The sequence below is a fragment of the Lepidochelys kempii genome, chromosome 8 (genome assembly GCF_965140285.1).
Source record: "Lepidochelys kempii isolate rLepKem1 chromosome 8, rLepKem1.hap1, whole genome shotgun sequence".
NCBI lineage: Eukaryota > Metazoa > Chordata > Testudines > Cheloniidae > Lepidochelys > Lepidochelys kempii.
This window is the reverse complement of record NC_136387.1, coordinates 22144601-22159057: the sequence shown is the minus strand read 5'-3', so window position 1 is coordinate 22159057 and position 14457 is coordinate 22144601.

The following is a 14457-nucleotide window of genomic DNA, read 5'->3' as shown; positions in this document are numbered from 1 at the left end:
TCTACGTGCAGAGGAAGCTACTGACATGCCTGGGAACGTCTATGCACTGCACACAGCAGGAGATAACCCATCACGCTGTGTGCAATGGTCTTGATCAGCTAGGATCCATCCAGGGTTATAGTCCAACTAGGGAGACCCTCTCTGTTCCCCCTTGCGGCCCTCTCCTACTTTGCTATCACTACAAACTGCTGCTCCAGGGCTATTTCTCATAAGGGAATGTGAGGCATTAGGAAAGGGTCCTAGTTGGTGTTGCATTTTCCTTGGCAGTTTGGATACACTCCTCTAAGTAAGGCAACAGGCTATAAACAAGTGCCTGATGGCATGGGGAAGGAGAACATATAAAGAAAACAATGAAGGGGATTATTCACACCGTCTCCAGTTCCCTCAGGACCCAGGAGTCCTGTGCAATGCAAGGGACAGATGGAAAGGCAGACCCTGGAAACAAGGCTGGATTCTCCTCCCATCCTACTGTGAAATACAGAGCTTCCCACTACTAGCGTGCCAGTGTTCGAACTCCATCTCAGGGTACCAGACCTGATTTGCCACCTCACTCTCCGGAATCATTACCAGCTCCTGGAATTGATCCTAATGCTACACCCATCTCCTGGGACATTCAAGGAATGAGGTCCCTGTCCTGACATTGGTTACAGGGTTTGATTCAATCCATACACACTGCACACAGCATCGCAAACTGTACGGTTTCAGTGTAATGGGCAGTCATTCCCTTCTGATTCCTCCTTGCTCCTCAAACCAGAACCAGGATTTAAAAAGGTAAAAGCATGGCAATCCCTACAGAGCTTTGCCCATCACAATCCATCGCCACACAAATACAGAGACCATGGCCGCCAATCAACCTCATATGTACCATCACACACAAATAGAGACCAGGGCTTCCAGTGAGTCAACAACATATGTACAATATATGGAATATGTTTAGGGTCAGATTTTCAAGCAATTTTGGCATACAAACAATATGTGTCTAGTTATCACAACTGCATGTGCAAATCAGGCAACTGGGCATGCAAATAACCTGACTACATTAAGCAATCATGTACTTAGTTATTTCAAAGTCTGACCTGTGAGATCTATAAAACAAGCCAAATTCTCCCTTGGTGGTTCTCCCTTCAGCCACTGTTGAATCTTCTGTGTGCAAAATATGGATCAGAATACACAGGAAAGAATGGTCAATGAGTCTGGAAACATTCACCACTGGGCTGAGATAAGCCAGGGAAAAAAACAGTGGAAAAAAGATTATGAAAAAGGAGAGTGGGAGAACTGAGCCTTTTGCTACAGCATGTGCTACCAGCTGAGCTTGCTATACTTCACACTGCAGAGGTAGCACGGTTTGCAAACTCTGGACCTTCATCTCAATAAACACAGGCCTCTAGCTGGTAAGAGTAAGGGGCAACTCCACTATCTGAGTGGGGGAATGGGGGAGGAACAGCTAAGTGAGGAGGTGTCATTCACTAGCAGACAGCAATGGTGCACATAAACCAAGAAACATCAGAGGGCCAAACTGGTATCAGTAGAGTGACACCTGGGATGGACTTGGCCCACAATGCCCAAAATACTTTTGGAAGTTGCCCCAAGAGTCTGAGGTTTGGATTGCACTTGCCCCTGCCGACAGCACTTCACAAAGCAATGTGCATGATGCGAGGGTGGCGTGTCCAAACAGGGAAGTGGACCAACCACCTTGTGCTCCACACTAATTCCTGCCCACGGTGGCACACTAGCAGCTGAGCTGTTGCTGTGGAGGGAGGAAAGTTTGCCAGTGGCTTTAGACATGGGGAAAGTGTCATGAGATCTTCTACTCAACTGGCCAGTCACTAGAGATGTGCAGGCAAGAGGCTGATTGACTTGCTCACCTGAAGGTCAGTGGCTCTGGCTCTGCAGCATCCCAGCAATGAGCATGATTGAGTCTGGAGTATGAACAGAACCTTCCCCGTTCTGCCTTTAAGGAGAGACCACCACCCACTGAGGCATTTAGTTTGAATCCTGAAATATGAAGCCCATCTAGTGAGGCTGCTGCAGACAGGCAGAGCTAATGGGCACTCCCCTCCCTCCCCTGGGGAACCACAGCTGACTCTCTACCCATCCACGGGTGGCCTAAGTCCCTGTAGCAAGATAGCCATCACATCTGCCACTGCCATAGGAGCAATTAGCTCCTATCAGCTCTTGCTTTGTCATTCCCATCACCCGAGCCCCCCGTCTCCCACCACATAGACACATCTTTTCCCTCCTCAGTGTGAAGAGCTGAGCCCATATGAAATTGGAGGACTTGTGGCACCTTAGAGACTCACAAATTTATTAGAGCATAAGCTTTCGTGGGCTACAGCCCACTTCATCGGATGCATAGAATGGAATACATAGTAGGAATATATATATATACACATAGAGAGAAGGTGGAAGTTGACATTCAAACTGTAAGAGGCTAATTAATTAAGATGAGCTATTATCAGCAGGAGAAAAAAAACCTTTTGTCGTGATAATCAAGATGGCCCATTTAGACAGTTGACAAGAAGGTGTGAGGATACTTAGCTTAGGGAAATAGATTCAATATGTGTAATGACCCAGCCACTCCCAGTCTCTATTCAAACCCAAGTTAATGGTATCTAGTTTGCATATTAATTCATGCTCAGCAGTTTCTCGCTGGAGTCTGTTTTTATGAAATTGAAACTGGGTTGGAAAAGGATTTGCAGTCCTGCTTGCTTCTGCTGGCCTGGATCACAGGCCGTGCCCTGCCTCAGGTGCCCATTGCCTGCACTACCAGGCAGCAGGCACTGTGCTGGACCCATTAAAGTGCATTGACAGCCCATTTCCAGGCAAAGTCATACTGCATCAGACTCAAAGCAGAGAAGGCTGGCAGCAGGTAAAGCCAGCTCTGCCCATCAGCCTCAAATGAGCTCATTGCTTTAGCCATCTTTGTTCTAGAGCTTGGGTTCTCAGCCTGAGGTCACGACCTCCAAGGAGGTTGTGAACTAGTGGCAGGGGGTTGCATTAACGTTCCTCTCCTGCCCATATTGCTAAATGACAGGGGACCCGGGTAAGTCCTGGCTAGATGGGACGGGGTCACAGTATTGAAACAGATGGGAAAGACCATCCGAGAGAAATGGTCCCAAGTACCTCAGTAACACAGCTGAAAGCTGTTTGGGGCTCTTCCAAAGACACTTAGGTATGATGGTGATGATAATAGATAGAGAATATGGGGATAGTAGATAGATGCCTCTAGTACTAATTCTGTATGATTTTTTACGCTCTCTACCCCCATTTCCCTAGCCCTGGCTGTTGGTGAACTGCTTCGATCCATTCCTTCTTCCCATGGCTTTCTGAGTCTATCCACCACATAGAAAGCCCCTCCAGCTTGCGAGCAGTTCTCCTTCCCCTCCCTCCCCTCTGGCTCCTGTTCCCACCCACACACAGCCCCCCAGCCATCTCTTTCACTGACGAGCTGGCTCCGACTGAAACACAAATAAACTCTGCCATTAAACAAACCCTATAATTAGAAACCAGGTTTCCTAAATGAAGTGAAAAATGTAACGTTACCCTCTGTTTGTTCGCTGGATGCTCCAGTCTTGTTCCATGACCCAGAGGGGTCATGCCCCGTGGTTTCTAAGAAGCCTTAATAAGGTAATGTTTAGGAGGTTACTATCTTTACAACTCTTGTCTTGTTACAACTCGGTAAGAAAAACATTTGGGGCAAAGCATTCTTCCAAGAGGAGGGTTTGTTCTTTTACTGCTTCACTGAGATGCTGTGGAAGGACTCTTCTTTGCAGAGGGTTCAGTTTCAGTATCTCCACAAAGATGATCCCTGCCTGCCCTTTCTCCACTCCATAACCTCTGTCCCCCTGGCTGGCCATGAAGGCCTGGGTGGTCCCATTTGGCTCTGGACTTCAAGGCCAGCAGTGAGCTGATTCAAAGTAGATTCTTGTACAATTTCCTCCTCCCTCATCTCCAGGACAAAGAGTCCTCTCCGCTAGGAATAGGACTGATCCCCCTGTCCCTCCCCCGCCCCCACCTCTTTCCACAGAGGCGTCGCCATTTGAACTAGGAAATGGGGCATGGCTGACCATTAGAGTTGCCAACACTCCAGGACTGTCCTGGAGTCTCCAGGAATAAAAGATTAAGGGTCAATAAAAGATAATGTTATGTGATGAAACCTCCAGAATTCAGCCAAGCAAAGTTGGCAACCATACTGATTATAGATATATCCATGGAGGTCTATCTGGGGAGTGGATCCATGACAATCCCTCATTTCCCCTGTATTTTATACATCCATCAATTGAGAGCACAGTGTCCCAGCTCTCAGGCGTGTGCCTTGGAACATCTATGCTCTGGCCCTTGGCACATTATGGGGCTGTACAAGTGGGATATGTCCTGGCTCTCTGCAAAGCAGCATGCTACATCCAATAGCCCCCAACCACCTGGTGGAAACATCACTCTCCTCCACGTGGGGCTGCATTACAAGGGAGCTTACAGCACCCCCAGCACCACTATCCCAGTAGGAAGGCTGCCTGCACTAACCAACTGGGAACGATGCATATAGGCCAACATGCACAGCAATTCCACCTAACAGACAGGGATCCCCCGATTGGCTAAGTGGGATCTAGCAGAGGGGACTGTAGTGCTCAGGAGATTGGTCAGGCATTAGGGAGGGTTTCACTTCTAGGTCACCAGCCCATCTCCTTCCCAGCCTGGGAGTGATGGGAAGTCCTTACAATCCAGTGACCCTATGAGAAATGGGTTGGCGGGTCTTGATCCAGTCTCTAGTAGGAAAAGTGCTCATCTCACACAAACGGCCATACCAGTTAGCATTCTGGCTGCAGTCAGAACAGGGAGGCCTGAGGCTCAATGGGCCACTAAGGCCGAGCCATGTGCTCACCTCTAGAGTGTGACTGCTTTCTGGTTGAGGTGTGTTGCCATGGAAGGATGGGGAAAGCTGGCCTTGCCGCACCTCTTCTGTGGCTCAGCAGAGGACTCCAGTCCCCAGTGTTGTCAGCCTGGCACCCTGTCCCAGCCAGGACTACAGTCAATAACAATGTAAAAACAAAAGAAAAGGCCGCCCTGCTCCCAGCACACGGTGAGTTAGCAGACACAAGCCAGATGGCAGCCTTTGTTCAAGGCGCCCAGGCAAGCTTCTCTAGGAGAGGATAAGCAGGCGTAGGACAAGGTGCGTGTGTGCTCTGAACTTTGCTGTACTTCAGACAAAGAGCACAGACACTGATAACAAAACTCCCTCTCCAGTAACTCCAAGTTAATGTAAAAACACGTTACATTTACAGCCTTTTAATCTGCGACATGACATCAGACAGGGACTGTTCAGAGATAGGCTGGGGTTTCTCAGCCCATACATTATTATTAAATGCAACAGAAGGCAGAACCTGGCTTCCTTGTTCCTCAATTGCATGTGCTGTCTAGATTAAACTTGTGAAGGCTGGAATGATTCATGCGCATGCCAGGGTCAGCGCTGCTCTGAAGGGTCACGCTCAGAACATGGCTGGGGTAGGTTTTTAGCCCACTTCACTCTCTGCAGCTCTGATCATGGGTTTTGCAAATAAATGTTCCGGTTTCTCCATGGCCCAGGGGATAGGGAGTGGGGTGGGGGGCCTTTCACCTTGAGGTCTCTTCAAATCCAGTCCAAGCTGGTAAGTGACCAAAAGTTGTCACCAAAGGGTGGCTACTCAAGTTAACACCCTTGGTGATGGTCTCAGTGGAAGACTGGGATCTGCCAGGGTGCCAGTGAGGTAACCTCTGGGGTTTCCATGGCCTCATCCATCCTTGGCCCCTCAGCTGGGGGTGATATCAAAGCTGCTAACTGTGGTAGTGGTTTTCCTCATGTCACCTCCTTTCCACTAAGAATAGGACTGAGCCCCCCACCTCTTTCCACAGAGGCATCACCATTTGACCTAGCTTTGAACTAGTGACTCTAGCTGTGACAGCTTCTTTATGCTACTACCAATCCCTTAGGTCAGCAGCTCTCACCCTGCCATGCCTATCAGGAGGTAAAACATTTACTGCTGCACAGGAAAACACTGCCCAGCAGCCTGAGCAGGTGAGCCTCACACGCAGCTCTCTACAAGGAGGGAAGCTTGACCCTGGGACAACTAGCCACCAAAGAGAGTTGTAAACACTTGGGGGTAGGGGACTGCTTAGCCGCCCACACCCCTCAAATGGGCAATCAGAGCTGTAGCCTTGGTGTTTTCTGCACTAAGAAATTATTTACTTGGGCTTCTGCCCACAAGCAAAAATCCCCACAAGAAACCCCCTAATCACATCTTAAAATGATGCCTTTTATCACCAACCTGAAGGAACTGATGGCCTGGAAGAGACTCCAGCTTCTTCTGGCCCTGTCTCCACCAAGCGGGAGATCAGGCTGTACGGATCAGCTGGCAGCAGGTGCCGAAATGGCAGCGTGTAAATGAACACATACGGGACCCTTAGGACATGGCTGGCAGTCACGAGAGAACGTGCTGTGCCTGGAGGGGAGTGAGGGGGAAATATCCCCAGCACAAAATCAAACTGAGCCAATTCTAATGGCTGCTTTTTGAAGTGGCTAGTGTGCTCTGGCAGAGACTGTAGGTGTGGGCCCCAGAAGACCAGGAATGATCAAAACTGGCCCAGGCATGGTCTAAGAGGGCAGCTGTGAAACAGTGCCCTGTAATACTTTGATGTGGTTGGGCACAGATTAACTCAGGGCCATTAGCTGCAAAGTGCGTGCCAAGGGGCTGTGTGATTTGTTTGGCAGGAGAAGGCTTAAAGAAGAGTTTAACAATCCATCTCAAAAATCCCCATGGGACCACTTAATGGTTTGAAGTGAGAGCCAGGTACTGGCTCAGAAGTAAATGTTAGGATGTCTGCAGCCCATAAAACCCTCCAGCAGCTGGAGCCTTGGCTGGTGTTGCTCAGGGCGCTGCTCCATTCCTCTAGGCAGACACAGGACCAATTAGGGAATGGTTTGGAGTCTTAATTTAGAATGGCATCCTGGCTGGCTGCATGGACAGCGCTGCTGGCGGGTGGTGGAGACACTGACAGCAGCCAAGCCTAGATGGGAGAGCAATAGAAGGGGGCTGTAGGGAGAAGCAGGTGGAAGTATCTGCCCACCCTATACCTGTCTGTCTGGGGACAGAACTGAAGCAGCAGCCAGTTGTGGGTGCAGCAAGGCAGAGTGACATTGAAGGGAACTGTAGAAGGGCCACGGGTGCTAGTGACCAAGAGTCATTACCATTTGGTAGCTGTCTGTGGCCACCATGTAATGAGCTGGGAGAGGGCGGGGGTCTCACTCCTGCCTTGATGACAGGTGCCAACAGCCAATAGCTGGTGCTAACTGACCTCCATTTGGCAATCTCAGCAAAGACCCAGGATACCAATGAGCCTTGGAAACTGAACGGGACGCTCCTCCTCGGTGCCAGTCTTTCTATAGCAAGAGGGTGGGACACTTGCACCCCTGCTGCCCAGGCTGAGCCTCTTCCAGAGCTACAGAGACGCGTTATCAGCAGGTGCATCTTGTCTGGTGATCTCGAGATGGGGAGGTTTGATGTGCACACGCTGGCCAGAGACATTGAAGACTGCAGAGCATAATCAAGCTTAGCTGCTGTGCCTTCCCAGACTGGGCATGTGTATGGGTGGCTGCCATGGACATGCAGGTGTGTGCGTGGTCGCAGCACAGGTGTATAGTCCAAAGGCATGCCGCACACAGCCAGAGCTGCCAAGCTGCAGTGCATACGGATGCATGGCTAGGAGTTCCTGGCTGCAGAGCTACCCTGCCAATGTGCCCTGTGCTGTTTGGCTTGTTTTAATTTAGCTGACTGTGCTTCGGTCTCTCTGTGAAGCAGGGGGAGGGGCTGCACCTCAGCCATTAGCCTGGCCCAGCTCACTTTCTTTCCCAAGAACAGACACGCGCTTTGCCTCCTTCCCGCCTGCCTTTGGACTCCTGTAAAGGGAAAGTGGCTGTGCAGCTTGGACTGCACCTACCTTGTTCAGCCCGCCGCACCCTAGGCCAGACATGGTTGCAGCGGCAGGGTAGCTGGAGCCTTTGCCTGGGTCTCTCGGGAAGATCAAAAGCAAGGCAGAGCACTCAGGGCCCTGCTGCCCTCCTGCATTTCCACAGCTGCAGCTGATTATTGCTGGGAATCCTGTAACCCGTTACTCCTGGAACACCAAACTTGGGCTTTGAAAGGAAACAAAAACAAGTGGTGGAAAGGCCTGCAGCCCTCCCTGCCCCTATCCAGAGAGAGCGCAGCAGGGAATCAGAGCTGAAAGCCCCAAGCAGCCTGGGTGAAGCTGATTCAAGGGGATCTAACAGAAACCCCAGTCACCTCAGATGAGCAGGTTCCCATGGGCCTGGCCTTTGGGAAGGGGCAGGAGCTTCCTTAGGGGAAATGTGCTGATGGTGCCAGAGCTTGAATAGTCTCTTCGGGTCTCTCCTCAATTCGTGCTCTCTGTGCAAACAGCCTGAGCTGGAAGGGCTGCCAGGCCAGGGATCACCCTTAAGGCAGCCCAGAATCACTTGTCCTGATACGTCTCCCTCGGGGAGGCTGGTTCTCAGATGGGCTCAGGTCAGAGGCCCTCTCTCTCTGGGCCCAATGTCTGTTTGTGCTGGGTTCAGGGGGTCATTTCCTCAGGCCCTTTCTTCCTCCTCCACTTAGCAGACATCCAGCTGTCTGGCCCCCTCCTGGGACGCTCTTGCAGGTCCAGGCCCTGAGCAGCAGCAGCATTCCCAGCTTCGCCTTTCTCTGTGGGTCTATCTACACTGCGGCTGGGAGCGACCCGCCCAGCCTGGGGAAGACAGACTTGCACCAGTGAGACTCCAGCTACTGTGCCAAAAATAGCAGTGTAGACATCAGTGCAGTGATGGGGGCTTGAGCTAGCCACCTGAACTCAGACCACCCGATCCCTGGGTCCCAGCTCGAGTGGCTAGTTGGAGCCTCAGTCACGTCCACACTGCTATGTTTAGCATGCTAGCTTGAGACCTGCTAGTGCAAGTCTGTCTACATGGGCTTGGACATTTGCTCCAAGCTGCAGTGCGGCCTGGGGGCTAGGCTTCTCTTCTGCAGCCACCTTGGCCACCTCCACGTTGGCTTTGAGCTTGAGGGCTTTCCTCTAGGACTGTCCTTCCGATGAGCTCTCCAGGCCTTGCCCCTAGTCCCATGAACTACAGGCTGGTCTTGGGCCAGTAGGACCCACGCATGGGTGTATCAGTCTGACGATGCCCGGGTGCCAAGGCAAAGGACACATTGGTCAGCGAGGGATCCCTACAGGTGACATGTGAGTCGTACGAATTACAGGCACCCAACCTGAGCAATGGGAAGGGTATGAAACCCATGATCCTAACCCCAGGTGAACAGCCTTTGCTTGGCAGCTGCTCACAGCCGGATGGAGGGAGGGCTGTGGGAAGGAGGAAGGAAGCTGCTAGGGTGATCTAGGAACAGGAGTCCAAGCAGGTTTTTTCCACCAGGTGCTCGGTATCAAACCACACCAAGAGGAGGAAACAAAGAGACAGAACAAAGCCAGTGCAGTGGGAAACCTGCGCATCTGGAACTCGTAACAGGCGACGCGCTGTCAACTCTGCCCTGGTGATAAATGCACTGGAGCAGCGGCGGCAGGATGTGCTGGAAGCCCTGGCGCCATTGGCCCTACTCTGCTGACATGCTGTTTATTGACGACGGAGATCATTTTTCTTCCTTGGGTTCTGAGAGCCTCCTCCCCTGGGCCTGTGTGACTGTGTTGCCGGGCGTGTGCTGGAATGGGTCGTGTCAGGGCTGAGCTCGGAGTTGGGCTGGAGGAAGCTTGAAGCAGAATGGAGATGGTGCATTTCAGCTCACCCCATAGGGTGGCTCTCAACTTGGCTGTCATCTAGTGTCTTTTGTCCAAGGATCTCAAGGCAATTTACAAACATTCATAGCATGGGTCAAACCTCACATCTCTCCTGTGAAATAAGCCAAAGTTCCAGCTAGGCAGAAGCAGTAACATCCCAATTGCACAGGGAGGTTTAGTAATTAGGCCAAGATCATACAGCAAGTTAGTGGCACAGCCGGAACTGGAATCCAGGAGTCCTGGCGTCTAAGGCCCCTGCACTAGTTGCTAAGCCACGCTATCTCCTTAAAAAGGCATCACACACCCAACGATAACAGTATGTTTAAAGCTCTGCTACTTAAAGTTTGTGCATTAACTAAACAGCAACAACATTAAAGCCAAAGATAAAGTGATACTAAAATCCAATGGAAATTGCATGGGAAAAGCCTTCCTGTTGTGGGCAGGAACCACTGGGAAATGCAACTGTAGGCAACGGGACTTGAACCCCTACCCCATTGCACTGACAAATGACATGGGGAGGGCACAGAAAGGGCACTGACCTCGACCGAGTGCCAGTAACAAATTCCTGGCTCCCTCTCCAGACAGGACATGTCTCTGTGTTTATGTAACTCAAGGAGTCGGCAGAATTAAGCGCTTTGCCTTTTTCCCTTTTTTGAGAACAGGGAGTTTAAATTCCCACCAAACAATGTTCTTGTCCAACAAGCTTAAAATAAGCTCTTTTGGCCAGGCCTTCTCGCGAGTGCTAGCACGTCAAGCAGCAGTTTGTGCAAATATGGACTTGAGCAAAGAGCCCCAAGGCTACGCGGACTAGACCAGCTAGTACCTGCTGGGGAAGGATAGTCAGGCAATGACTGGGACAGCTGAAAAGTCTCTGCAATGCCCCAGGTCCACCTCCTCCCCACCCAGCCAGCTGCTCCTTTCATGGAGTGGGATTCGCTCTGGTGGATGCTGCTGTTAGATGAAACATATGCGGGTCTGATGGATGGAAAATGTTATTCATGGAGCAGATGCGGGGGCCTCTCAACTACCACCATGCAGACCCCTTGGCTTCAACTGCCTTGCACTGGTACAGGTGAGAGCAGGGCTAGGCACCTTGTCTGTTAGCCCTCTCCCATTTCTCTTCTTGTGCACTGGGAGGTTTGCTCCTTCCCCCAATTTAGTCCTTTAACCTGCAGTTACAAGTTCAAAGCCCAGAGGGGACTGACTGAGCCTTCAGTTTGCTAAAACAGAGGAGACAATTGCAGTTTACTGTCAGAGGGTCTCAAAAAACACAAAGGTCCTGTCTCCTTGCTGTGGGCACGAACAATCCCAGCACAGGCCTCCCAAGGGTGGGGAGGGAGGGTGCGCCCCGATTGCCTGGCTAAAGCTGGTGCACTGGCTGATCACTTCATCCCCAAGAATGAGTAAGAACATAAGAACAGCCATACTGGGTCAGACCAAAGGTCCATCTAGCCCAGTATCCTTTCCAACAGTGGCCAATGCCAGCTGCCCCAGAGGGAATGAACAGAACAGGTCATCATCAAGTGATCCATCCCCTGTCGCCCATTCCCAGCTTCTGGCAAACAGAGGCTAGGGACACCATATGTGTTTCTGTGCACTGGGTGCATAGCACTTTGGGAGGCGGCTGGATTCAGATCCTCTCTGCCCCATGGCCCCCTTCCAAATGACTACCCCACAAGTCTCTCCACCCAATCTATGTCCAGCTGCTCTCTGAATTCTAGTTCTCCTGACACTTCACACCTACAGCTTCCATGCTTTCTCTGGAATACCCTGGCCAGTTCCGTCCCCATCAGCCATCACAATGGTACCTTGCCTTCCTACCGGCGGTGCTAGAACAATTTGTATGGTGGGGGTGCTGAAAGTCATCGAACCAAACTGTAAACCCCGTCTATGAGGAAAACCACTTCAAGCCAGGGGGTGCGGCAGCACCCCAAGCGCCCCTACTTCCAGCACCTATGCTTCTTACTCCCATTTACTGAGATCTAATGTTGGAGTCTTAGAACGGCATGTGTAACTATGATCTCTGCATGCATTAACTGCCCGTGGATTCACAGTTGGTATGTATGTACCACATAACCACACACGCAAATTACACCCAAGTATTTTTGCCCATGCAGTTCTGAAAATCTGGGCCTTCCTCATTAATACTAATCATCCTGCTGCCTGGTGGTCACTGGCCGGTCTCACCAACTCCATCTGCCTCCTCCTGGGTTGGCCATGGCTCTACTCCTTCACCCCCCCACTGCATTGGCTACAGCCCCATAAAGGTACCTCTAGTCTGCAGAGGTGTCATCACTTTCTCCTTTGGGTGAACCTGCCCCCCAGCTAGAACAGAGAGTACCCAAAAGCCAAAGCCACTGTGACACCAGCTGTTGGTGGAGTCACCAGAGGCACGGTTTCCCTTTCCAAGCAGGGCCAAGGTTTCGGCTATCCTGTGTGGCTGAGCAGAGGAGGCTGGGCCCAGCTCAGGGGATAGGCCTGAGAGGAGATCTGGATCTGCATGTCCCCAGAGTTAGGGGATGTTCAGACCCGGGGGCCGGATTTTGGCCCCTCCGTCGCCTTGAGGGATGGTGACTTTTACCTTTCCATTGTCACATATCCTCTCAGGCTAGGCTGTCTCAGAACTCACTAGGTAGCAAGGGGCAGGGGAAAAGACCATTGTGTTTGGAGTAAGAGCTGGAGTGGAAACCCTAGTGCCCTGGGCAAAGTCCAGCTACCACATTAACGTTCCACCTCCCTAAAATCCTCACCTGCAGTTTCAAGTTATTCCTCACTTCCCCTCCTCAAAATGGCCATTCCTGATGGAAAATGGCTGCTGCATCCTGAATCCTACCCTAGGGACAGCTGCATTGTAGTGGGGGTGAGTGATGCCTATAGACACCATTTGTAAAGTGCTTTGGGCTCCTTCAGGAGAGGGATAGCTCAGTGGTTTGAGCATTGGCCTGCTAAACCCAGGGTTGTGAGCTCAATCCTTGAGGGGGCCATTTAGGGGTCTGGGGCAAAAATTGGGGCTTAGCCCTGCTTTGAGCAGGGGATTGGACTAGATGACCTCCAGAGGTCCCTCCCAACCCTGATATTCTAAGCACAGTGTGTGTGTGAAATTATTAGTTTGTTAATCACAGACCTGAAACATAGAACAAGAACCCAGATGTGGATCTCACCATGGACTGTCACTAAATGAAGCAACAAATGGCACAGGTAGTATGCAAATTGGGTTACAGCATGGGAGATGCACACTTGACTTTCTTTCTTCACCTCTCCTCTATCTTCATTAAAATTCTTGAGCTTGGTTCTTTGTTTTCAGAAGGGTCATTTTAGCTGATTTGCATGGGGACCCCCACTTTATCCGATTTCCCTGGGGACCTCAAAGGCAGCGACAGCTTTTCCGCAGGGTGGGGTGGGAGAGGAACTGCCAGGAGGCTGGTGGCACCTCCGGAATGCTGAGTGGGCAACAGGCAATGGCAGGTCTCAGCAGAACTTTGCAAAGCTGAATGCTCCTGGCCCATGTCCTCTTCGCTCTGGTCGTGGGGCAGTGGCACCGGATGGCAGAAGCGAGTTCCCTCCTAGAACGCAGTGGTGGAGTAGCCCTGTGAGTCCATCCAGTCCATCTCCTTGCTGGGGCTGGGCTCAGCTCTGCTGCACCCTCACCCATGCCTTGTCCCATCCAGTTTTAAACATCACCCTGGGGTTTCCAACACTTTTCCCTGCAGACTCTGGGCCAACTTTGGTCCTGGCATAAGCAGCGATGATTCCACCTCAGTTTCACCTGCTTGCAGCAGGCCTACGCTTGGCCCATTCCTCTACACTGCTGCTCTCGCTCGCTCGGGTGCAGAGAGCAGCAGCCAGCACAACCCAGCAGTGCCAAAGATGAAGCCCTGGCTGGAGAGTGGTCACCAGAGCTTGCCCCTCCCACAGAGCCAGGATTTGGCCACAACCAGGAGAAATGGCCCCTTTTCTTCTTTAAGGAGAGTGGGAGAAACCACCAGCCCAGCTTATCAAATTTGGCCATGTCTGAAAAGCCCTCATTTCCTTTTCACCAAAAAAGATCAAAACCGGGTAATTGGCTCCCAGCGCAGATGCCTCTGAGCCTCTCTCATGTGTAAACAGCATATCCAAGTGTTGATACAATCCAGACTGCTGCCGCTGCAAAAGCATCCCAAGTATTCCCAAGGCGCAGATGACCACAGAGTGGCTGCAGGCTCTGGCATTGCTGTAGGAACATGCCCTGGGCAGTGGGGTGTGGAGCCTATGCCCCGATGTGATCCCAAGGCACCAGCAGTGGGTCCCTCCTGGACTCTGGTGGGGCCCATTCAAACACCTCCTCCTTAAGCGGTCTGGGACAGGGATGGTGGCAGGAGGTCTGGGGTCATATGCTGGACCCTCTAGGGGCTAGTCCCACAAGCATCAGGGTGTTAGAGACAGGATGCACTTGGAGCCAAAACCCTGAGTGCGCTGCAGCCCTGAGGACCGTTTCCCCAGTGACCTTCCTGCAGCATCCCCGATTGGTAGATACCTAGTGCTAACACCTGGAAGTTGACATGTCACCCACTGATGACTAAGAACAGCTGCCAGCTTTTGGGCTAGATAAGGGTTTGAGCCCCAGATTTCGCAGCACTCTAGATTGGGGGTGTTTGGATTCAGGCACCT